Below are 26587 nucleotides of genomic sequence, written 5' to 3'. Positions count from 1 at the left end.
ATTTCTAAAATAAGTTTTAGTCATGGTGTATTTTAAATATACTTGTATAGAGATGAGGCAAAATGGCTGACTAGAGGTGCCTGGGGCATATCCCTCTCACAGAAGAGGACCAGAACAACTAATAGACAGTCACATATCAATGGAAGCATCTATGGGAGAGTGCAGGAGTGCAGCAGGAGACAGGTGAGACCCCTGTGAGCACCAAAGTCCAGGGTGGAAACATAGAGGAGAAAGAGGTACACGACCTCAGCCAGCATGTCTTTGCCACCAGGATCAGAGCAGGAATGACTTTCCCTTGTGGGAAAAAGGTAGCACAAGGGCCCACACCAACCCCCATCCTCACTACAGAGGCCTGCAGTTTGTATTGCAGAGGAATTCCACAGCCTTTGCTAGCCCAGAACCAAGTGTAGGGAGTAACCTAGAACACACACAATGCATTGCTCTGGAACAGAAGCACATATTGTACACTTCCCACTCCCCACCCTCATGACCTAAACTGATACAGGAAGGTGCTCTTTTGAAACCAGAGCCACTGCAGGAGCACATCCTGCCCTGGGGACAGTAGCTACAGAGCTTCCCCAGGCTTAAGGCTTTGCTGTCATTCTAATGTACTTACAGAAGAGGCTACAATGCTGTCATCCCAAGGGCTTGAAGCCAGGGCCCAGGAACAGCTGTGACCCCAGTCTTGCATATCTGGGAAGCCAAACTCAGGGCTGCTGAATGGATTCACCCCCACATCCCCAGCCAGAAATCAGACAGGCAGAACCCACCCCTCCCCAACTCTGCCAGTGAGCTGAGTTCTGTGCATGCAAGTTTCCAACCTGGAAAACAATTCACAGGGTCCCTACCCTAACAAACACCCCACCCACCCCCCAGCCACCAGAAATAAAGCACATCCATGCCCTATTGGAGAAGCAGCCAGGCAGTTTTGCCCTCAACAGTCCTACCTAGTATCCTCATCTGCTGCCCAGAAAGTAGCTGGCCAGGCTCCCTCTGGGAAGTCCTGCTTTGTGGCCTCTTTCACTGCCAAAGAAGTGGCTCAGCAGCCCTGTCCTGGGCAGACCAGCTTCTGAACTACTGAGGAAAGAACAACCTCACACCTGGCCCCTACAAGTGGCATGGTAGATCTGCTCCCAACAGATCCATACCCAGCTAGCTAGCTGGAATCCCTGACATACCACATACCCCCATCCCAGCCAGAAAATTAATCCAGCAACCTGATCCCCAGTGAGCCAGCTCCCAAGATGACTGACCCACAGTGAGTATGTGCATACCCCCAGCCTGAGAACCAACACAGTGTGCCCACCCCTGGCAATGCTGTGCTACTGCCACCACAATATCCCCACCTCCCATAACCCAAGCATGGGCTGTTGAGGCATGCATAGACATAGTGAAAGTGGATTCCAGCTGAAGAAACTACAGCCTCTACATTACTGTCACTATCCAGAACAAAGCCTTTGTACTCTACCCAGTTGACACCCAAGGACACATTTACAGGTGAAAGTCCTTCCCCATGCAAGCCACCCTATAAAACCCAAAAAGGTGACTGTTCCACCAGAGGCACAGATTCCAGTGAAGGGAAGCAAGAGACATGAAGAAACATGGAAACATGATACCACCAAAGAAACATAATAATGCTCCACTAACTGATCCCAAAGAATTGAAAATTGCCAACTTATCAGAAAGGGAATTCAAATTAATAATCTTAAGGAAACTCACTGAGATACAAGAAAACACAGACATACAATTCAAAGAAATCAGAAAAACATGATCTGAATAAGAAATTTAACAAAGTGATAGATGTCATTTTAAAAAATCAGAAATCTTGGAATCAAAGAATTCATTAAATGAAATAAAAGATGCATCCAAGAGTATCAACAACAGTCTAGATCATGTAGGAGAAAGAATTTCTGATCTTGAAGACAGAAGATTATTTTCAAATAATCATGAAGACAAAAGAATAAAAAAGAACAGACAAAGCCTATAAGATTTATGGGATACTATTAATGAACAAATATCTGAATTATGGGCATTCAAGAAGGAGAAGAAAACAAAAAAGATATTGAAAACATATTTAATGAAATAATAGGTGAAAACTTCCCTAGTCTTGGGAAATATATGAACATTCAAATCCAGGAAGATCAAAGGTCCCCCAAAAGGTTCAACCCCAAAAGGTTTTCTCCAAGATACATCATATTTAAACTCTCAAAAGTTAAAGACAAAGAAAGAATTCTAAAAACAGCAAGAGAAAAATGTGAAGCCACTTCTAAGGGGATCCCCATTAGACTAACAGCAGACTTCTCAGCAGAAACCCTACAGGCCAGGAGAGAATGAGATGATGTATTCAGAGTACTGAAAGAAAAATCTGCCAGCCAAGAATATTGTATGAATAGATAATGAAGAAGAAATAAAGTATTTATCAAACAAGCAAAAATTAAGGGAATTCGTCACTACCAGACCAGCAATGCAAGAAATACTTAGGGGAGTCTTACACCTAGGAGAGAAAGAACAATAACCATTATTAAAAATGCCTGAAAATATAAAACTTGCTGGTAGAATAGATACACATATTAGAGAAAGAAATCAAACCTTATTGCATTAGTCCATTTCTGTTGCTTATAACAGAATACCTGTAACTGGATAGTGTATAAAGAAAAGAAGTTTATTTCTTACAGTTTGAGAGGGTGGGAAGTCCAAAGTCTGGGGAACACATCTGGCGAGGGCCTTCTTGGTGGATACTCTCCAAAGGGTCCTGTGGTAACCAGAGTATCACATGGTGAGGATTGGCTGAGCAAGAGAAAACTAATTTTCTCACTCACTCTCCTTACAGAGCCATTAGAACTATGTCCATTACTCCATGAATTGATCAATTCACTCACAAAGGCACAGTCCTCACAATCTAATCACCTCTTAAAGGTTCCACCTTTCGAATACCATAATTGGATTTTTCACCCTCTTAATACTCTTACAATGAGTTCAAGTTTTCAATATATGAACTTTTGGGAAACACATTTAACCCATAGCACTTATCAATACAGAAAACCACCAAACCACAAGGGTAAACAATAAGAGAGGTATAAAGGAACAAGGGATACGCAAAAGAATCAGAAAACAATCAACAAAATGACAGGAGTAAGACCTCATATATCAATAATCACCTTAAATGTAAATGGAAGAAAGTGCCCCAAGTAAAAGACATACATTGGCTAAATGGATAAAAAAACATGAGCCATCTATATGCTGCCTACAAGAATTACACCTTACCTAAAAAGACATACATAGACTGAAAGTGAAGGGATAGGAAAGGATATTCCATGCAAATGGAAAACAAAAACTAGCAAGAGTAGCTATACTTATATCAGATAAAACAGACTTTAAATAAAAATCTGTACTGAGAGATGAAGAAAGTATTATATAATGATAAATGGATCAATATAGCGAGAGCATATAACAATTACCAATATGTATGCACCCAATGCCAGAGCACCCAGTTATAAAAGCAAATATTATCAGATCTAAAGAGAGAGATAGACACCAACACAATAATAGTTGGGGACTTTAACATCCCACTCTCAGCATTGAACAGATCATCAAGATAGAAAATCAACAAAGAAATATTGGATTTAAATCATTCCATAGAACAGATGGACCTAGTAGATATTCATAGAACATTTCATCCAACAGCTGCAGAGTACACATTATTTTCATCAGCATGTGGAATATTCTCCAGTACTGACCATATGCTAGGCCACAAAACTAGTCTCAACAAGTTCAAAAAGTTTGAAATTATATCAAGTATTTTTTCTGACCATAAAAGAATAAAACTGGAAATCAATAACAGGAGGAACTTTTGAAACTACACAAATGCATGGAAATTAAACAATATGTTCCTAAATGACCAAGGGGCAAAGAAGAGATTAAGAAGGAAACGAAAAATTTCTTGAAACAAATGAAGACAGAAACACAGCATACCAAAACCTATGGGAAAATGACAAGGCAGTATAAAGAGGAAAGTTTATAGCAACACATATCCACATCAAAAAAGAGAAAGATTTCAAATAAGCAGCCTAACAATGCACCTTGAGGAACTAGAAAAGCAAGAACAAACCAAATCCAAAATAAGTAGAAGAAAATAAATTATAAAAATCAGAGCAGAAATAAATGAAATTGAGACTAAAAATACAATACAAAAGATCAAACAAATGAAAAGTTAGTTTTTTAAAAAGATAGAATTGACACACCATTAATCAGACTAACCAAGAAAAAAATATAAAATACTCAAATAAATAAAATCATAAATGCAAAAAGAGCCATTACAGCTGATACAACAGAAACACAAAGGATCATTAGAGATTACTAAGAACAGCTATACACCAATACATTTGTAAACCTAGAGAAAATGGATAAATTCCTGGGCATATATGACCTACCAAGACTTAACCAAGAAGATATAGAAAAGCTGAATAGACCAATAATAATTAACAAGGTTTAGTCAGTAATAAAAAGTCTCCTGACAAAGAAAAGCCCAGAAGTAGATGGAATTCTTGCAAACTCACACTACAAGGCCAGCATTACTCTGATACGAAAACCAGGCAAGGACTCAACAACAACAACAAAAAAACTACAGACCAGTATCCATGATGAACACAGTGACAAAATCCCTCAATAAAATACTAGCAAACAAAATCCAACAGCCCATCAAAAAAGATTATACACCATGATCAAGTGTGATTTATCTCAGGGATACAAATATGGTTCAACATATGCATATCAATAAACATAATACATCAAAAAAATAGAGTGAAGGAGGAAGACCATATGATCATCTAGATACAGAAAAAGCATAAAATCTAACTCCCTTGAAGATTAAAAACTCCTAACAAATTAGGTATAGAAGGAAAGTATCTTAATATAATAAAGTCTTTATATGACAAATCCACAGCTAACATCATACTGAACTGAAAAGTTTTCAGCTTTTCCCCTAAGAACTGGAACAAAATAAGGATGTCCACTCTCACCACTTTTATTCAACATAGCACTGGAAGTCCTAGCCAGAATAATTAGGCAAGAGAAAAAAATAAAGGGCATCCAAATTGAAAAGGAAGTCAAATTGTCCTTGTGTGCAGATGACACGATTTTATATACATAGGAACCTAAACATTCTATGAAAAACTCCTAGACATGATAAATAAATTCAATAAAGTTGCAGGATACAAAACCAACATACAAAAATCTAGCATTTCTATACACTAACAACAAACTTGCAGAAAAAGAAATCAAGAAAGCAATAGCATTTACAATAGCAACAACAAAACCAAAAATATCTAGGAATAAATTTAACCAAGGAGGTGACAGATCTCTACAAGGAAAACTACACAACACTGATTAAATAAATTAAAGAGGACACACACACAAAATGGAAAGACATCCCATGTTTATAGATTGGAAGAATCAATATCATCAGAATGACCATACTACCCAAAACAATCTATAAATTCAATACAATCCCCATAAAACTATCAATTACATACTTCACAGAAATAGAAAAAATAATTCAAAACTTTATATGGAACAACAAAAGACCCTGAATAGCCAAAGCAATCCTGTGCAAAAAGAGCAAAGTGGGAGGGTGGCATTATACTCCCTGACTTTAAAATATACTGCAAAGCTATACTAATCAAAATAGCATGTTACTGGCACAAAAACAGACACATAGACCAATGAAACAGAAAAGAGAATTCAGAAATAAGTCCATGTATCCACAGCCAACTGATTTCTGACAAAGGATTCAAGAATATACATTGGGGGCTGGGCCCCGTGGCGCACTTGGGAGAGTGCAGTGCTTGGGAGCGCAGCAGCGCTCCCGCTGCGGGTTCGGATCCTATATGGGAGTGACCAGTATGCTCACTGGCTGAGTGCGGTGCGGACGACACCAAGCCAAGGGTTGTGATCCCCTTACCGGTCACAAAAAGACAAAAAAAAAAAAAAAAAGAATATACCTTGGGAAAAGGACAGTCTCTTCAATTAATGGTGCTGAGGAAACTAGAGATCCATATGCAGAAGAATGAAACTAGATCCCTATCTCTCAGCATATACCAAAATCAACTTAGCATAGATTAAAGACTTAAATGTAAGACCTGAAACTATAAACTTCTAGAAGAAAACACAGGGAAAGTGCTTCAGGACATAGGTCTGGGCAAAGATTTTACAAATAAGACTTCTAAAACACAGGCAACAAAAGCAAAAATAATCAAATGGGATTATATCAAACTAAAAAGTTCTTTTTAATTTCATTTTCATTTTATTGAGAGCAGAAATGGTGTCCTACAGAAGTTTTACTTTTTGAAATATACTGATATTTTCTTTAGGTCCTGATTTTATTAAGTATTCCACAAATTCTGGACTGTGGGCATATTATTTTGGATACAATATTATTTGATTAACTATAATATTCAGATATTTACAACCTTGTTTTTATTTCTCAAAATTGTCTACTTCTATTATTAAATTTAAAATATAAGTTTTTCCTTATAGTAATAACATTTATTTGCTTTACCTTTCAGTGCAACTTCATTTGGTACATAAAACACCCTGAGCATTAAATCTTCATTGTCAATAATCTTTTACCAATAAAAAATGGTAAATAATTATAGCTTTTTGGGAGGAAGGCAATTTGGTAGTTATATGTCAAAATGTTTTAAATGGGCACACCTTTTGATTCAATAGTTTAAATTCTAGGTTTGAGTTCTTCAGAAATATTTGAACATGTATGTAGAGAAAAGATGTTCGTAAGAGCAAAGGCTTAGAATACACCTATACCGAAGTTTTGCTCAAAAGAAAACTCCGAATTAAATTCTTATTAAATAAAAAACAAAACAACTGAAGTTATAATTTAAATAAAGAAGTTAGCAAAAGGAAAGCAAAATAAAATAAGTAAAATAGAAAAAAATATAAAGTTATAAGCAGAAAATTAGAACCAATAGGGGGACAGTGAAGTATATTATGGCATATTTATTCTAAAAGTGTTGTACAGCAATAATAAAAACAAAAATGAGCTAACTTTATATGCCCCAAATGGAAAGATCTCCACGATATAATTTTAAGTGGGAAAAAACCCAAGTTGAAAAGGGTGTGTGTGTGTGTGTGTGTGTGTGTGTGTGTGTGTGTGTGTGTGTGTGTGTGTGTGTGTGTCTGTGTAAAATCAGTCTGAGACCTTTGAATGCCTAGACAGAGTAGAGTAAGAACTGCAAGATATTTATTGGGGATAATACTTGTGAAAGCTAAAGGAGAAAGGGAGGAGGAGCAGACAGAGAGTCTTCAGATCACAGTGCTGATAAGGAAGGAGGATTGGGTAAGAAGAACCTCAGACCAAGGTGCAGCACACAGAAAGTGTTGGCCACCTGCTCAACAGGGAGCACTGGGGCAAAGATTACTCATGAAAGGATCCTGCATTGGGCAGGAAAGTTCAGGCCACAGTACCCTCTCTGTGTGGCCTCAGCTTGGATGCTGCTGCTGGAGCTGCAGGCTAACTACACTCTTCAGGAAAGGCCCTCTCTGAAGGAAGACCTGAGCAGCCAATATGCATGGTTGCCACAGGCCATTCCTCAAGCTGCTGAGATCCATTTCTCCAAACATGTTGGGATAGCAGATCTTCTATGGTTCTTATGAGCCTCTTAAGAGAATCCTAGCAAGAGGAAGGTCATTAGACCCTCCATTCTGCAGCTGGAGTCAGGCCTCAGCTGGTGTTCACCATCTCTCTCATGTACCATCCACTCTACCGCTCTGCCTATCACAAAAGAATGTTGGTGGTTTACCTGGTTATGTGATCCAAACCCTCACTTCAGAAAGGTCTGAAGCCCTAGGAACCATAACCTTTTCAGACTTGGGTTGCTACACTTGTCCATTCATAGTCACAATTGGACAAGAGACACTGAAGTGGAACATTCGAGTTTCCCACATATTCTTCCCTGTCCCCATTATGTAACAGCTGCCTTACTGCTGCCTGCTGATCAGGGTCAATTTTCCCTGCCGAGGTTGTGATTCTTCTTCTCAGCAGCTGGCATCTGGACATGAAGGGTACAAGAGATACCTTGTCATTCAATTGGACCTTTGCTATATCCTCTGGTAAGAGTGTGCATTCTTTAGGGACTAGGACCTCTAATTCTGCAGAGCCAAGAGTTACAGGCATGGGAAGCACAACGTCTCCCACTGGGGCATGGTTGTGGATCCAGTCCTGCTTCTACTCCTTGGTTCCCAGACTCATAGATTCTTCCCTATTAGTGAAACAGGGGCATATAGAGGTCCCTGATCTGGTACACATACAGTATCCTAGAGGATGGCACTATATTCCTGAAAAATATTGCTTCCAAGCTTCAATTATGCCTTCAACAGGTCATTCCAGTGTTCCATCAGGCTTGCAGCTTCTGAATGGTGCAGTGTGTGATTTTACTAGTGGATCCCATGGACATGGCCAACTCCCTCTTCTATAGTGGATGCTTTCTGGTAGGCAGTTACAGGTGGTACAAAAATCTTCAGAGTGTGCCCACTTTCATATGTCCATTCATATGCATCTGCCCAAGCCTTTTTGCTTCCAATCTTCCAGTCTTTTTTCTTGATCAGCCTTTGACTAGCCAGCCAGGCTTTTTGTCACTGCCCATGTATCTGTATGTATTCTCACTTCAGGCTGCATTTCCTGACACTCAAAGTGCATCACCAGGTGCACCATTCACAGTTCTTCCCACTGAGATTTTCATTCACCACTCTCAGGGTAGCTGCAGCATTGCCACTTGCATTTTTGACTTGCCTCCACATATCTAGTTGATTCATCTGTAAACCAAGCTTAGACTTTTCTCCTTTAGCTGATTAAATGGTCCCTCGCTTACCCCACAGTCATCAATGGTAACTCTGGTTGATGATCTGGAGGCTACCTACTCATTCCGGTTACTTGTGCCCTATGGTACTGTTCAGGCTCAACCCTGGATATACCTTTTCCATCTTACAATGGGTTGCTACTGCTCACCCCCTGAATTTTTGAGTTGATGTGTTCAATATACCACAGATCATTTTATTGGTCACTTAGTATCCCATAGTCAAACATTCTGCCTCTATTTGGGCTCAATAGCATGCCAGGAGTTTTTTTGGAAAAGTTCTGGCCTGGCTCCAGAACACAGAGGTCTTCACTGGGATTATCCTACTGGAATTTTCCGTAAGTTCCACACTGCCTCTTTGCCCACTGTTGACACCTCCAACACTTCCAATGCCATAGAGTCAGCCAGATTGTATGGCCCAAGTAGCAGGCCCTTCTTCCTCCAGAACCCACTCAAATCTCTCAGTTTTCTATTTCAGGCAGTATATGGGTCAAAACAGTCTTCCTGGGTATGGAACATGTTGCCACTAGAACACCAACAGGCCAGCCATTCTTCCTCGGGGGTGCAATATGAAGCAATTTGTCTTTTCTTTGGTTGGGATAACCCAGAACCTCTCTGACCACTAATCCCCTGAAAACTGTACTGTGATGGAAGCTTCCTGAATCTTCTTAGGCTTTATCTCCCATCCTCTGGAGTACATGTGTCTCAACAAGACCTCCTGTGTACTGGCCACCTGTCAGTTCTCCAGTCTAAACAGTATGATGTCATCAATGTGATGGATCAATGGGATGACCGGATGTTCTTGATTTCTCTAGACTGTATTATAACAGAAGGCAGGAGAGAAACATAATCCAGGGGCAAAACTGAAAAAGAATATGGTCTGTTTCATGTGAGTGTGAATAGTTTCTGATACTTTCTTGGCTGGAGCAGACAATAATGCACTTGCTAAGTCAATGGGACCACATTATGTACCTGAGACCTCGCTCTGTTCCAGCATAGATACCACATTTGACATAGCAGCTATGACTGGGGATACCACTTGGTTGGGCCTATGGGAGTCTACAGTCATTCTCCAGGACCCATCCAGTTTCTTCCGGGGTCAGACTGCTGAATTAAATAGAGGTATGAAGGGGATCATGACCCTTCAATCCTTTAAAGATAGCATTAATCTTCATCATTCCTCCAGAAATGCTACCTTATTATTATTATTTTTTTTAAAAGATGACCGGTAAGGGGATCTTAACCCTTGACTTGGTGTTGTCAGCACCACGCTCAGCCAGTGAGCTAACCAGCCATCCCTATATAGGATCCAAACCCGCGGCCTTGGTGTTATCAGCACCACACTCTCCCGAGTGAGCCACGGGCTGGCCCTCTTATTTTTTATTTACAGTCTTGGCCAAGGGAGGGGAAGTTTCAGAGATTTCCAAAAAGTCTTTCCCATGATGTTAGCTATTGCCTCACAGCTGCCAATTATGTCAGTCCCCATTACCAATTATGTCAATCTCAATTATATGTTCAGAAATCAGGGAAATGACCACTAGGTGGGTCCACAGACCCAGTGTACCCACTGGAAGCTGACTGATCAGATTGCATTTATTACCTGGCTCCTCTGTGCCCCCACTTGTACAGGGGCATGATGAAGGTACAGGTCTCTGGTGTTAATATTGACTTGGACCCCATGACCAATAGCATTCAAAATGTCTGGGCATTTTTCTTTTCCCAGTGTGCAGATATTCAAGGTCCCTTTGTGGAAAGACTGAGGGAGTCTTTAGGGCAGGTTCCTTCATCCAAGACACCTGGCCATCTCATCAGATAATTTCCAGATCTGGAAATCGGCTCTGCAAGGAATCGTGCCTTTTTATTGGAGCAGCCAATCATACATCCTTACCTTCTTTTGATTAAGCATAGCCCTTGTTGGCTGCACATCGATTCTGCCCCTAAGGATACTATGTTCTGTTAACCATCTCTATAACTCTCTATAGGTCAGTCTCCTTGGCTGTCACTCTGACTTTTCCCGTCATTATGGTAATTGCAACTTCCTGGCTTCTGGTGGTTAAACGCTGTCAACTGACCTCTGTTGCTTGTGGGGGAAGTATTTGGAGGCATCATCCCCATCGCTAACCTGCCAAGCTCTGAAACCAACTGTCCTACCATCAGCCCTGGCCTGTAGAGGCGAGCCATAACTGGACTTTATAGTAATGCAGCACCTGTCTCCCAGTGCACTGCTGATGGCCCGAGCCTTCCCAAGTCACATAATCCTGATGTGTGTTTCTGGCCTTATTTTCCCGAGCCTTTTAATCCCTGCGTCTATCTGCCACAACAATTTAGGCATTTCAACTTTGCTCAGCATGTGCTGTCGCTTCTTCTATACTTCTGAGAGCCACCGTAGTAGGTAGTTTGTCCCATCCCCTAGAGTCCTTATCAGGGTTTTAAATCTCATTTCCTGAGAAAGTGCCGCAAAGTAAAAGAATGCTTATTTATCCAGTCTTATGCCCCTTGAGCTTGCATCCTAAAAGTTCAATCCCATGGGTACTCCTTTGGCGCCTGCCTGAGTATGTTGGCTAATTCTCACAGCTCCTTTGGAGTAAAATCTCCTTCCCCCCTTATCAAACCCAGAATTTCCCTAGCTGGTTATGCTGGGATTTATGGTACTTATCAGAATGGCAGCCAGGAGGAGGCGGGGACAACTTCTGCAGGGTGGCCCTTTTGCCTGGTATGAGAGAGGCCTCTGAAGTATCTTCCTATGTGGGGGAAGTTCCAGCTGTTGATAGGGAAGGGTGGGTCATCGCTCTGCAACCTCTGAGGGTTCAGAGGAGTCTGCAGAGATATATTCTCTGAGGTATCTACCCAGATGCTCCAAACCACTTTTCAGGATCCCAGTCTTTCTCAACATGGGCCCTGACCTTAGCATATAGGACTGCCTTGGCTGAGTCATCTTTGAAGCTCCATGATCCCAACTACATGATCTTGAGGTGTATCTATTCTCCCACTGCAGGAGATGAGGGCCTTTATCAAACAGGACCCTGGTTCAAAAACTTAGTTTTTAATTGTTAACAATGCTCAGTTGCTCAGTGTGCCTCTGACATCAATGCAACTTCGTAATAACCAGCCAATGCCTTGTTCCTTCATAACCCTTCAAAATGCCAGGATGTTTTCCTCCCCTGGGCTTTATTCCAAGTCACCACGGGTGAAAATTTACCATGTGCCATGGACTCTCCATGGCCCCACATACCACTCAATAGGGTCCTCCTTTCTTGCTGAGCAGTGAGTGATCAAATCTTAACACCCCACCCATCTCTATCCATGTTTTCTTGGACTATTTCTGGTATCAGTCATTTGGGTGCCAAAATAGGGTTAGAAGAGCAAGAGATGAATGAGAGATATGCTCAGGAAAGATAAACGGGAGAGACATCTGGAGTAGGCAGGAAAAGCCTTCAAACCATGATGAAGGTGTGACATGAAAGAAGAAGAGGAAGGAAGATTGAGTAGGAAGATCCTGAGGCTGTGCTGCAGCTCCCAGAAGATTTCAACCTGTGCAAAAGGGAGATTTAGGACAAAGATTGCTCATAGAGGAATGCTGCACTTGGCAGACATGGCCAGGCTCTGGGATTCCCTCTGTGCTCAGTGACTGGCTGTTGCTGCCCAAGGAGAATATGACCTTGGCTCAAACACTTCAATAGGCCTGAAGGTGCTGTGGCTGGAGGCTGTCACCAACTCTCAGAAATGAACCTCAATTGCCACAGCTAAGACATAGCACATTTTATTAAACTATGGTTTAATAAAATCAAAGTCATATGTTTTTATGTAAATATATGAGTATATACATGCATAAAGGGCTAGAAATATACTTAACAAATGTGTATTTGGAGAAAGGGAGTGTGGAGGATTGTGCTTGGGGGGTTTATGGACCAGTCCTGGAGGTGGCCCACATCATTGTTCATATTCCATTGACTAGGACTGAGATTTTGGGGTTGTTATAGAATATAGTCTACCCTGACACACTTATAAAATGGAGATGACCTAAAACGTTTGGAAGATATGATATATCTGTCATTCTCTGGCTCCTAACAGATCCTATTAATACACATAAGAAAAGGGTTGTAGCAGTAGCATCACATTTTCAGAGATATAGATGCAGAGGTTAATTCTTAGGATGGAGTAATATTAGAAAAGAAATCATAATCATAATCATATTATTAATATATTATTGTGCTTGTAATCAAAATGATGATTATTAATACATTAATGATAATTATGTGAGAAGGTTTTTTGCTTTTTTGTTTTTATTCCATTTCTACTTGCCTCTTAGAAAGCAGAGATTCCCGCCATATTCTGTCATTAGGTTGTCCATCAGTCTTAGTTTTCAATGTTGTGAGTTTTCATCCTTATCTAGGTTTCCATGGATATTTTAGTGGGAAAATTGATAAAGGCACGAGGCAGCCAGCCCTCCTATCTAATGCAAAGAAAATAAATAAATAAATAAATAAAAGTCCAAAGCAATAAACAGTCACCTGAAGAGTAGAGTGTCCAGGAGAAAACAACAGAGTCCTCGTAAACAGTGAGGAAAATTCCGCAAGAACTGGAAACTTGAGACTGCAACATAGAAGTACAGGAGAAACTCCTGACCAAGGACTGGAATGGAGTCTCAAGAAACCCTATACTGCCAGGACAAGGTAGGCAGGGGAGGGCTGGCAGCCAACACTCCCACCTTAGATGCCTACAAACTAGGCTGCAGGGTAAATGTGCATCCTTCACAGACAGTGAGCCCAGCATGTGCAGAAGCTAAGAGCCCATACAACTTTATTTTCCTGGAGAGGAATTACAGGTGGAGTCACTCCTCCCCCCTTGGTCCTGGGCTGCTGCTGGATTTTGCCATTTGGGGATAGGAGCCCTGTGTCCCACCAACCAAGTGGCCCCACACACCCCAGAGGAGAGCTTGAGGGGGAGGTATGCTGGCTGCCTGTATGCACATCCTCCTTATTCCTAGGAGCACAGAGCCCTGCTTGATACAGTGGAACTACCCATGACAGTGGACAGTGGGGGGAATATGCTGGCCATCTGGATCCATGCCTCCTTCCCCCAGGAGCTCAGAAGCCGTGCCCAACTCAATACCCTGGCCCCACCCCAAAAGACAGCAAGCAGAGGCTGTGCTGACCCCTTGCTCTGTTTGCCTGCATCCATGACCTCCTCCTCCAAGAGATCAGAGCCCCAGTGGACTCAATGTTCTGTGTTCACTCTAGTACTGGTTGCATGGACCCATGGTTGCATAGCTCCTTGTACTGGTTGCATGGATCCATGCCCTCCTCCTCCAGGAACTCAGAGATCTTCCTGATGCAACAAGCCTGCCAGCATCAGTGGAGTGCATGCTGAAGCTATACAAATTGTATAGATCCATGCCACATTCCCAGGGAGCCCAGTGTCCAGTGTGATACAGTGGCCTGTCTGCACCAGTGGAGAAGGTGTGAGGATTGAGCTGGACTTACTACTGCACCCACCCAGAACCAAACCTATGTAGCCCAACCCGACTATGAATATAAAACATTTCTACAGGTAAAAGTTTCTCCCCTCAAAAACCACTCCAAAAATTAAAAGAAGTGACTACATCACCAGATGCCTAGACATCAACACAGAGATACGAGAAGCATGAAAAAACAGGGAAACATAACATCTCCAAAAGAAGACTACAATTCTGCAGTACCAGAATCCAAACAACAGGACACTGGGGCCGACCCCATGGCGCACTTGGGAGAGTGCAGCGCTGGGAGTGCAGCAGTGCTCCCGCCGCGGGTTCGGATCCTGTATGGGGACGGCCGGTGCACTCACTGGCTGGGTGCGGTAAGGCCGGTCACAAAAAGACAAAAAAAAAAAACCAAAACAAACAAACAACAGGACACTGAAGAATCACCTGAGGATCCCAAATGTCAATATTAAGGAAACTCAACATGATGGATGAAAAAATAGATAGAACTTGAAGTTGATACGACAAGCAAACAGAAAGGACATTGTTGGGGGGGAGGAGGGAGGGAGAAGGGAGGGAGGTTTTGGTGATGGGGAGCAATAATCAGCCACAATGTATATCGACAAAATAAAATTAAAAAAAATAAAGAAAAAGAAAAAATAGATAGAAATCACAACGATGTAAAAAAAAAAAAAGAAAAAAAAAAAGAAAGAAAGAAAAGAAAATGCAGCACATGCATGAGAAATTTGACAAAGAGATAGAAACAATAGGGAAGAGCTGAGGGTGGCATCCTCTGCCCAGAGGCAGGCAAGGAACACGCCGAAAACACCACTTCTGTGCAGATTGCCCACCACAGCCACCACCACAGCCACAGCTACTGCAAAGGTGGCTTGATGCCACAGCAGTAGCCACAGTTGCTGTGCAAGTGGGCCACCACTCTACTGCACTGACACAAGGAGAGTCACCAGCAGAGACTGGATAAAGAAGAGGATGTCTCTCTCCTCAAAGGCCACTTCAGAGTAATAGAAGAAGCAACTGCTCTACCAGATAACCAGATCAATGCAGAGATTCTAGAAATATGAAAATCCAGGAAAATATGACACCACCGAAAGAGTATAGTAATTCTCAAATACTAGACCCCATACATCAGGAAAACCTTGAAGTGACTGAAAAGGAATTCTGATCATCAATCTTAAGGAAAGTCACTGAAATATGAGAAGATTCAGTTAGACAATGTAATGAAATGAGAAAAAAAAAATCCAGGATATGAAGGAGGAAATTTGTGAAGAGATTAATACCTTAAAAAAGAATGTAGCACAACTCATGGATCTGAAAGATTCACTGCACACGCGCACACACACACACACACACACACACACACACGCACACACGCACGCGCGCACGCGCGCACGCGCACGCACACACGCGCACGCACACGCACACGCATGCACGCACACGCACACACGCACGCACGCACACGCACACGCACGCACGCACACATCCCTGATAGCTTAAGCAGCAGGCTAGAACAAGCAGAAGAGAGACTTTCTGATCTTGGAGATAGTCTTTTCAAAATAACCCAGGTGGACCAAAAAAAAAAAAAAAAAAGGAAAAAAGAGCTTTAAAAAATGAAGAAAATTAAGAGAGCTAGCAGATAACCTTAAGCACACACACATTGGAATCATGGGTGTTCCAGAAGGGGAGGAGAAAGGAAAAGGCATGGAAAACCTATTCAATGAAATAGTAATGGAAAACTTTCAAGGTATAGGGAGAGACATGGACCTTCAGCTCCAAGAGGCTCAAAGATGCCTAAACAGATTCAATCCAAAAAGATCCTCTCCAAGACACATTATAGTCAAACTGGCAAACTTAAAGACAAAGAGAGAATCTTAAAAGAAGCAAAAGAAAAGCATCAAGTCACCTAAAGGAACTCCCATCAGACTAACAGCAGACTTCTCAACAGAAACTCTACAGGCTACAAAAAATGGGATGATATATTCAAAATACTAAAACAAAAAATACCTGCCAGCCAAGAATAGTGTACCCAGGAAGGCTATCCTTCAGAAATCAGGAAAAAAATAGTGTATTTTCCAGACAAACAAAAACTTCAGAAATTCACCACCACACGATGAGATCTACAAGAAATCCTCAAGGAAGTCCTGCATCTGGAATCTGAAAAATGATAATAAATATCATGACTACACAAGAAATAGCTAAACCAAATGGTAGAACAAAAATGCAAATGAGAAAGAGAAAGAAACTAAATCTTACCATCATGTAAAACCATAATGACAATATAATAATGACCACACTTTATTTCTGATTTTGGTAATTTTGGTCTTCTTTCTTTTTTCTTGGTCAATCTAGATAAAGTTTGTAAATTGTTTTGATCTTTTTAAAGAAATAACTTTTGGTTTAATTGATTTTCTCTATTGTTTTTTAATTCCTTATTTCATATATTTCTGTTGTAACCTTTGTTATTTCTTACTTATATTTGCTTTTCATTTAGTTTGCTCTTCTTTTTCTATTTTCTTAAGGTAGAAGTTTACATTACTGATTGAGATTTTTGTTATTTTTAATATAGGTGTTTACAAGTATAAATTTTCCTCTAAGCAAAAATAAATAAATACATAAATAAATACATAAATACATAAGATATAAGACAGACTGATGAATGGATAGATACATAGATATCTGCTAAAGCAAACATAGCATAATGTTTATTGTATCTGTATAATTTTTCAACTTTCATGTATATTTGGAATTTTTTATAATAAAATGTCAGGACAGTGGGAGAAGACAGGGAAATCTGGCCATTGGGCTATGGCTCTGAGCAGCCTCTGCCTAGGACAAGAATCTTGCCATGGCTATCCATGACAGTGGGTTCTGGGAGACGAAATAGCAGGGAGCGCATCTAGACTTCCTGCAGGCAGAGCAGTTGCTGCACCATAGTGATTTCACTACCAGGAGACTCTGTTCACCTGCAGTAAAACCGATGGCACTATGCTGTTCTTGAATAGCACAAAGAAGTACAGGGTCTCATACTAGAAGATGACTGCTCACAGCCATCCTATCCTTGGAAAGATCCTAGCATCACAGGCCAGTATGGGATTATCTTTAGGGAAGTGGTGGAGTCCATGTTCCAGTAGGAGGCTGACAAAAGATACCATCCAAATCTCCAAGAAGCTCCTACAGGTAAGGCCTTTAGCTACACCCACCCAAAGCTGATCTTGCTGTGCAGGATAACTTCTATTTCATGAAACACAACCAAGAAACCCTCAATGTCCTCACCAAATCCTAAAAATTCTATGGGCCCAGAGCCTGTTTCAAGTTTCTTCTCTGAGGTCATAAAGCACCCCACAACCAGATGACATCCTCTGCTGCCAAGGTAAATGTCAGTTGCTGTTCTGACAGACAAGTAGGCTCCTTGCTCTGCAGTAAGAACCTAGGATCAATTTTTCAGAAGTAGTAGCTGATGTCATAACAATGAAAAAGTCATGGGTGAAGGATTATAACTCAGATGTATACCTGCTGCCTTAGTTTGCTTACAAGGCACTGAAAGTCACCCAAGCTGCTATGTTTCCTAGGAACTCAATCTGGCAGGGCCCCCAGATTTCAAAGTACCCATCCCCAGACTAGCCACCTGCTCCGAGGCCTCCACTGTCTTGACACAAAACTTTGTCTGGTTCTGTCCCACAGATCACCAATACAGGCCCCAAGAAGTGGCCTGGTCACAGCCTTTGCAGGTCTAATTGTGATCCATCTAGCCTCCAAGCATTTATAAGCAGTATAGAGTTTTCAAATCCATACTAAACACTCATAATGTGTGGGCCTTATTTAGATCCTAATTCAAACTATTAAGAGAAAAAAAAAAATGAAACAAAAGGAAATTTGAACACTGACTAGATGACTGTGTTATTAATTTTTACAGGTGTGAAAATGTCATTGTGGTTTTATTTTTTTCAAAGTTCTTGTTTTTTAAGATAACATGAGTTGATGAATTTACAGATGTTATTGCATGTTTTGGATTTGCTTCAAAATAATAAAGGGCAATGATAGAGAGAGAGAGAGAGAGAGAGAGAGAGAGAGAGAGAGAGAGAGAGAGAGAGAGAGAGAGAGAGAAATAATAAAAAGAATCAAACAGAAATCCTGGAACTGAAGAATTTATTCAACAAAGTGAAAAATACAATGAAGAGCTAGAACAAGCAGAAGAAACAATTTCTGAACTAGAAGACAGGCTTTTTGAAGTAATGTAGTTGATCCAAAAAAAGAAAAACATAATTTTTAAAAATGAAGAAAGCCTATGAAATCTTTCTGATAACCTTAAGTGTACAAATATTTGTACTATGGGTGTAGTGGAAGGAGAAAAGAAAGGAAAAGGCATTAAAAGCCTATTTAACTAAATAATAGCTGAAAACTTCCCAAGTATTGGGAGAAATATAGTCCCACAGATCCAAGAAGCTCAAAGATCCCCAAACAGATTCAACTTAAAAAAGACCTCCCTGAGACACATTATAAAAAGTCAAAGACAAAGAAAGAATTCTAAAAGTAGCAAGAGATAAGTGTCAAATCACCTTTGAGGGTATCCCCATCAGGCTAACATCAGACTTCTCAGCAGAAACCCTACAGGTGAGGAGAGACTGGAATGATATAGTCAAAGTCCAAAAAGAAAAAAACTCTGCAAATCAAGGATACTACATCTAGCAGAGCTTTCCTTCAGAAATGAAGGAGAAAGAGTATATTTTGCAGACAAACAAAAGCTGGGGAATTCACCACCACAAGACTAACTTTTCAACAAGTCCTGAGGGAGCCCTACATCTGGAATCAAAAGATATCACCCTAAGCATATGACAAAGAATAAAAACTGTTAGTAGAACAGGTATGCAAAAGAGAAAGAGAAAGAAAAGGTATCTTATCACTATAAAAAAAAAAAACCCAAACAGCAAAGACAAACAATAAAAGGTAAAGAAAGGAACAAAGGAAAGGAACAAAGGAACAAACAACCATAAAAAATTAATAAAATGGCAGGAACAAGGCAATACCTTTTAATATCAACTCTGAATGTAAATGGATTAAATTCTCTACTTAAAAGATATAGACTGGCTTAATAGATTCAAAAACTAGACTCAATTATGTGCTGCCTGCAAGAAACTCACTTCACCAATAAAGACACACATAGACTAATAATGAAGGGATGGAAAAAAATATTCAATGCAAATGGAAACCCCAACCAACCAGGAGTCACCATACTTGTATCAGAGAAAATAGACTTTAAACCAAGAACTATAAAAAGAAGGACATTATATAATAATAAAAGGATCAATGCAGTAAGAAGATGTAGCAATCATAAATATAAATGCACCCAACACTGAAGCACCCAGATATATAAAGCAAATATTATTGGATCTAAAAGGAGAGGTAGACCCCAATACAATGTTAGTCAGTGACTTTAATATGCTGATCTAAACAATGAATAGATCATTTACACAAAAAATTAGCAGAAAAATATTGGATTTAAGCAGTGCTTTAGACCAAATGGACTTAGCAGACATTTACAGAACATTTCATCCAACAAGTGCAGGACATGCATTCTTCTCATCAGCACATGGATCATTCTCCAGGATAGACCACTTATTAGGCCACAGAATAAGTATCAACAAATTTAAAAAGATGGAAATTATATCAAATATATTTTCAGATCACAATGGAATAAAATTGGAAATTAATAACAAACAAAACTTTGGAAACTATACAAATGCATGGAGATTAAACAACATGCTCCTGCATGATCAATGGGTCAAAGAAGAAATAAAGCAGGAAATAAAAACATTCCTTGAAACAAATGAAAATACAAGCACAACTTACTAAAACACATGGGATATTTCAAAAGCAGTACTAAGAGGAAAGTTTATTGCAATAAATGCTTACATCAAAAGAATAAGAATACTTCAAATAAACAACCTAACATTACACCTCAAAGAACAGGGAAAAACAAGAATAATTCAGTCCCCAAATTAGTAGATGTGAAGAAATAATTAAGATCAGAGCAGAACTAAATGAAGCAGAGACCAAAAAAAGTTACAAAATATCAGTGAAACAAAAAGTTGTTTTTTTGAGAAGATAAAATAGAAAACCATTATCTAGACTTAAAAGAGAGAAGACTCAAAAAACAAAAATTGGAAATGAAAAAGGAGACATCACAACCAGTACTACAGAAATACAAAGAATCATTAGAGACTTATGAACAACTATACACCAACGAATTTGAAAATCTAGAGGAAATGGATAAATTTCTGGACACATACAAACTACCAAGACTGAACTGAGAAGAAATAGAAAATCTGAACAGACGAATAACAAGCAAAAAGACTGAAACAGTAATCAGCAGTCTCCCAAGAAAGAAAAGCCCAGAACCAGAAGGCTTCACTGCTGAATTCTTCCAAACCTTTTAAGAAGAATTAAGACCACTGCTTCTCAAACTATTACAAAAAATTGAAACAGAGGCTATTCTCCCAGATTCATTCTGTGAGGCCAGTATCACCCTGATACCAAAATTGGACAAAGACACAACAAAAAAAGAAAACTATAGGCCAACATCCTTGATGAACAATAGACACAAAAATTCTCAACAAAATTAGTAAACAGAATACAACAGCACATTATACAACATGATAATGTGGGATTCATTCCAGGGATGAAGGATGGCTCAATATATGCAAATCAATAAATGTGGTGTAGTGGACTGAATTATGTTCCCCCCAAACTCACTGAGGCTTGAATTGTGTCCCCAAGTTTATGTATTAGAAACTTAGCCCCCACTGTGACTGTTAAGAGGGTGGGAAATCCTATTATGGTAATTGAAAGGTAGAGCCTTAAATAGGTGATTGGATTGTAGGACCATGCCATAGTGAATGGATTAAAAATGGTGGTCAAGGGCATGGTTCTGAGGGCTTTTTTTTTTTTTGACTTTTTTTTCGTGACTGGCACTCAGCCAGTGAGTGCACCAGCCATTCCTATATAGGATCCGAACCCACGGCGGGAGCGTCGCCATGCTCCCAGCGTCGCACTCTCCCGAGAGGGCTTTAAAAGAAGAGGAGAGTCTGTCTTTCTCACTCTCTCTGCTTCCACCATCTTGCAATGTGAGACCCCTGGGCCACTTTCACCACCACCAGATGGACGTTGGACTTCCCAGCCTCAGAAATTATAAGCAAATAAACTGCATTTTCTTTGTAAATCACCCAGTTCCATATATTCTGTTATAGCAACACAAAACGGACTAATATATGTGGTATACTACATCAACAAAATCAAGGACAAAAATCCTATGATTTTCTCAATAGGTGCAGAAAAAGGATTTGACAAAATTCAGCATCCTGTCATGATAAATACTCTCAACAAAATAGGTATAGAAGGAAAGTATCTCAACACAATAAAAACCATATATGATAAACACACTGCCAACATCATGCTGAGTGGGGAAAAGCCGAAAGCTTTTCTTTTAAGAACAGGAACAAGACAAGTATGACCACTCTCACCACTCCTATTCAACATAGTATCAAAAGTAGTATCCAGAGCCAGCAGGTGAGAGAAAGAAATAAAGGGCATCCAAATCGAAAAAGATGAAATCAAATTGTCCCTGTTCACAGATGACATGATCCTACATATAAATAAAAACCTAAAAATTCTACCAAAAAATTCCTAGAGCTGATAAACAAATTCAGCAAAATTGCAGTATACAATATCAATACCAAAAAAAAAAAAAAAAAGCAGCATATTCACATACCAACAACAAACTAGCAGAAAAAGAAATTGAGGAAGCAAGCCCATTTACAATAGCTACCAAAAGAAGAAAATTCCCAAGAATAAATTTAACCAAGGAGGTGAAAGATAACTACACTGAGAACCACAAAACACTGCTGAAAGATATTAAAGAGGACACCAAAAGATGAAAAGACATTCCATGTTCATAGATTAGAAGAATTAACATTGTGAAATGTCTATACTACCCAAAGTGATCTACAGATTCAATGCAATTCCCATAAAAATACCAATGACATTCTTTACAGAAATAGAAAAAACAATCCTAACATTCATATGGAACAACAAAAGATCACAAATAGCCAAAGTAATCAGGAGCAAAAAAATAAGTAAACAAAGCCAGAGGCATTACATTGACTGACTTCAAATTATATTACAAAGCCACAGTGACCAAAAAGCATGGTACTGGCATAGAAACAAACACACGGACCAATAGAACAGAATAGAGAACCCACATACTTATAGCCAACTCATCTTTGACAAGAGCACCAAGAACGTACATTGGGGAAAGGATAGTCTCTTCTGCAAATGGTGCTGGGAAAACTGGAGATCCCTGTGTGGAAGAATGAAACTAGACCAGTACCTCTCTCAATACACTAAAATCAACTTAAAATGGATTAAAGACTTAAATATAAGACACGGAACTATAAAACTCCTAGAAGAAAACATAGGGGAAACATTTCAGGATGTAGGAGTAGGCAAAGACTTTATGAATAAGACCTCAAAAGCACAGCCAACAAAAGAAAAAAATAAATAAATGGGATTATAGTAAACTAAAAAGCTTCTGCATAGCAGAGGAAACAATCAACAGTGTGAAAAGACAACCCACAGAATGGGAGAAAGTATTTTCAAGCTATACATCTAACAAGGTATTAATATCCAGAATATTCCAAGGTACTCAAACAGTAAAAAAATAAGTAACCCAATTAAAAAATGGGCAAAGGAGTTGAATAAACATTTATCAAAAAAGACATACAAATGACTAACAAGTATATGAAAAAATGTTCAACATCACTAATCATCAGAGAAATGCAAATCGAAACCACATGGAGATATCATGTCACTCCAATTAGATTGGCTGTTACCAAAAAGACAGAGAACAACAAATGCAGGAGAGGGAGTGGATAAAGAGGAACTCTTATACACTGTTGGTGGGATTGCAAATTAGTACAACTATTATGGAAAACAATATGGAGGTTGCTCAGACAACTGCAGATAACACATGATCCGGCAAACGCACTGCTGGGTATACACCCAAAAGACTGAAAACATCACTACACTCCCATGTTTATCACAAGTCTATTTACAATAGCCAAGATATGGATCCAACCTAAATGTCCATCAATGGACAACTGGATAAGGAAAATGTGGTGTATATGCACAATGGAATACTACTCAATCATAAAAAATAATAAGATTCTGCCATTTGCAGCAGCATGGATGAGCTTGGAGAAAATTATGTTAAGTGAAACACTCCATTCACAGAAAGAGAAGTACCTCGTGTCCTTACTCATAAGTGGGTGCTAAAATATGAAGGAAGGAAGGAAGGAAGGAAGGAAGGAAAGAAGAAAAGAAGGAAAAAAGAAAGAAAGAAACAATCACTAATATGTTGAACTTTCAGAAGGAGAGAACAGAACTGTGGTTATTAGAGGTGGGAACAGGGTAGTGGGATGGGCTTAGTGAGAAATTGGTTAATGGACACAAGAAATATAATGATGACATTTTGTAATGATGAACATGCTAATTATCCTGATTTGACCGGCACATATTAGACCCAGGTATTAATATTCAATTCTGTACCCCACAAATATTTATAATCAATTATGCTTTAATAAAAAGAGAAAAGAAGAAAAGGGGGGGAAAGAAAATTGGTAAAGTCTTCATTGGGGACTGTTAGCCAGGTGCAGATTTCAAACGGAAGGTCTCCTTGAATCCTCCCTGGCAGGTGTTTTATTTTGTTTTTGTTTTGGACCTAAATGAAGGGTTGTATATTTATTTCCATTAAGGTTCATTTTGTTAGAGTCAGACCATCATTTGAGTCTGTCAAGACTTCTTTGTATCCTGATACTACATCCACTGACTAGGAGGGCTGAGAATTCCGAGGGATTGTGTTGGAGTTTGTCTGGGAGGCTCTGCCCATAGAGCCCAGACCATTTCTTTTTGGGTTTGTGGAAATGAGTGGACTAGATGCGGGGGGCTAGTCTTTATTTTACAACTCCATGGCTATTTGATAAAAGTATTTGTAGTAACTCTTCCATCTTGCAATTCAGCTGCCCGTGGTCCCTTTGTTTGGTGACATTGTTTTAAAGGGCTGGAGAGAGAAAAGGAGATCCAGGCAGGGAAAGAGGCATGAAAAGACCAGTCACTGTGTCATTAAGGCCAGCCTGTGCAACTTTCCCTCCTTCTTTCTGCCCTTGGCTGCACTAAGGTTCAGGTTGCTGGAATTATTTATTCATCTCTGCTTAGATGAGGAAGACTGTGGTCCTTGCCCTGGAGGCTCTGGTTGAACAATGGGTATGTCTGAAATGGAGAAGCCAGTGCTAGGTGTGATGGTTAATTTTTTGTGTCAACTTGGATAGACCATGGAACACAGATATTTGGTCAAGCACTAGTTTAGATGTTTCTGTTAAGGCATTGTTTGGATGAGATTAACATTTAAATCAGTAGATTCTGAGTGAAGCAGATTACATAGGTAATACATGATGTGTGTAGGCCTCATTCAATGAGGTGAAGGCCTTAAGAGAAAAAAAACGAACCTTCCCCAAGGAAGAGGGAATTCTTCTGTCAGCACAGTGCCTTTGTACTTGAACTGCAACATCAGTTCTTTCCTGGGTTTATAGCCTGATGGCCTTCTCTACAGATTTTGGGCTTGCCTGCCTCCATAATCTTTCTTTCTCTCTCTCAATCTGTTGGTTCTGATTCTCTGGAGAACACTAACTACACTAGACAATCAACTTCTCAGCTCTAAGAGCTTCTCCCGTCTGGGACATAACAGCACCATCTCTAGACACATCTCTTTCCCTTTCGCCCACCAGTTTTTCCTCACGTCCACCCATGACCATCCTTCTCTTCCTCCTCCTCATGTGTCATTTCCACTCCTATTTATGAAATACTTATAATGTTCCAGATATTGCAAAGTTTTTACAATTTATTCTTCACAATAATTCTATGAGATAGAAATTATTACTATCTTCATTCTATAGATGAGGAAACTATGATCCAGGGAAGAAAAATTATTTTCTTTATCTGCTTAAGGTCATGTAGCTACTAAGTTAAAAAACAGTTTTCCAACCTGGGATATGTAACACCAAAGGCCCCACTGAACAAACATAGTACTGTGATATCTATTAGAAACCTATTTGCATAGGTATTATAGGAATCAAGATTTAACATACAATGACCTCCAGAAGCTGTGTCTACACTAAGGCTAATGTTTGGAGAGCACCACAAACACAAAGGAGTTAGTACAGTGTATGGAGTTATCAGTTGTGAGATCAAGTTGGAGTTCCATTACACTTTACTATCTGTATGAACTTGGACGAGTTTCTTAATCTCTATGTGTTTCAATTTCCTCATCAGCAAAATGGAAATTACACTACTTCCCTGCAATTTGTTGAGAATTAATTGAGATAAAGTATGCAAAATTACATGATTTTAGTGATCAGCTAATAATAGCTTCTCAGCAAAAAATGCAATCATTTATTTACTTTAAAAAAGACAATTGAATCATGGAGATGGAAAGAACTCAATGGCTAGGAGCACAATGACCAAGGGAACTCCGTGCTTCTGCTTTAGAGGTTCAGGGTCAGTGACTCACTCAATTACTTGCTTCCAGAGCAAGAAGAGGAGATTTTCAGCAGTGCCCAGCTGAACACCAGGCAAGAGAGAGGTGGAAGTAGTCAGGGTAGGTTGCTCTGACCCTTTAAGTGGTAGCATTTTCCAAATATTATATTGATTAGCACCTTGTCCTAGGCTTTTAAGTCACTGTCTCAACAGCCCTCTCCTCGTCCCATGCTTTTTGGCTACGATCTTCAGTGGAAGGAAGGAGGAAAATAGGTCTGAAAATTCAGCATTTCCTCTGTTCCTGCAAATCTTCAGAAAGATCTACAAGGAAGACAGTCAGGGGGATGGATGAATGACCCCTAAAGGACCTGGATGAATGACCCCTAAAGGACCTGGTTGCCCTTCTTTTGGTCTGATGAAAAGAGATAATGTTTATTGGCACTATCAATGGCCCTACTTAAGGATTCTAAACACTTAACTTCATTACAATCTCACCACCAATTCTATTCTATCCTGGGGCTGCTAATGAAGGGGAAGAGTCATTTGCAAATCTGAGCCAATGACAGCTACCCTGGCTCCCACTACAGAAGATGCAAGTGGCTTGTGTCAGCTGGGTGGCCTTACAAAAAACCCAATCTCATAATCTAAGTCTCTGTAATTC

This window comes from Cynocephalus volans, chromosome 8, assembly GCF_027409185.1.
Source record: "Cynocephalus volans isolate mCynVol1 chromosome 8, mCynVol1.pri, whole genome shotgun sequence".
NCBI lineage: Eukaryota > Metazoa > Chordata > Mammalia > Dermoptera > Cynocephalidae > Cynocephalus > Cynocephalus volans.
The sequence above is the reverse complement of the archived record's forward strand: the minus strand, read 5'-3'. Positions refer to the sequence as shown.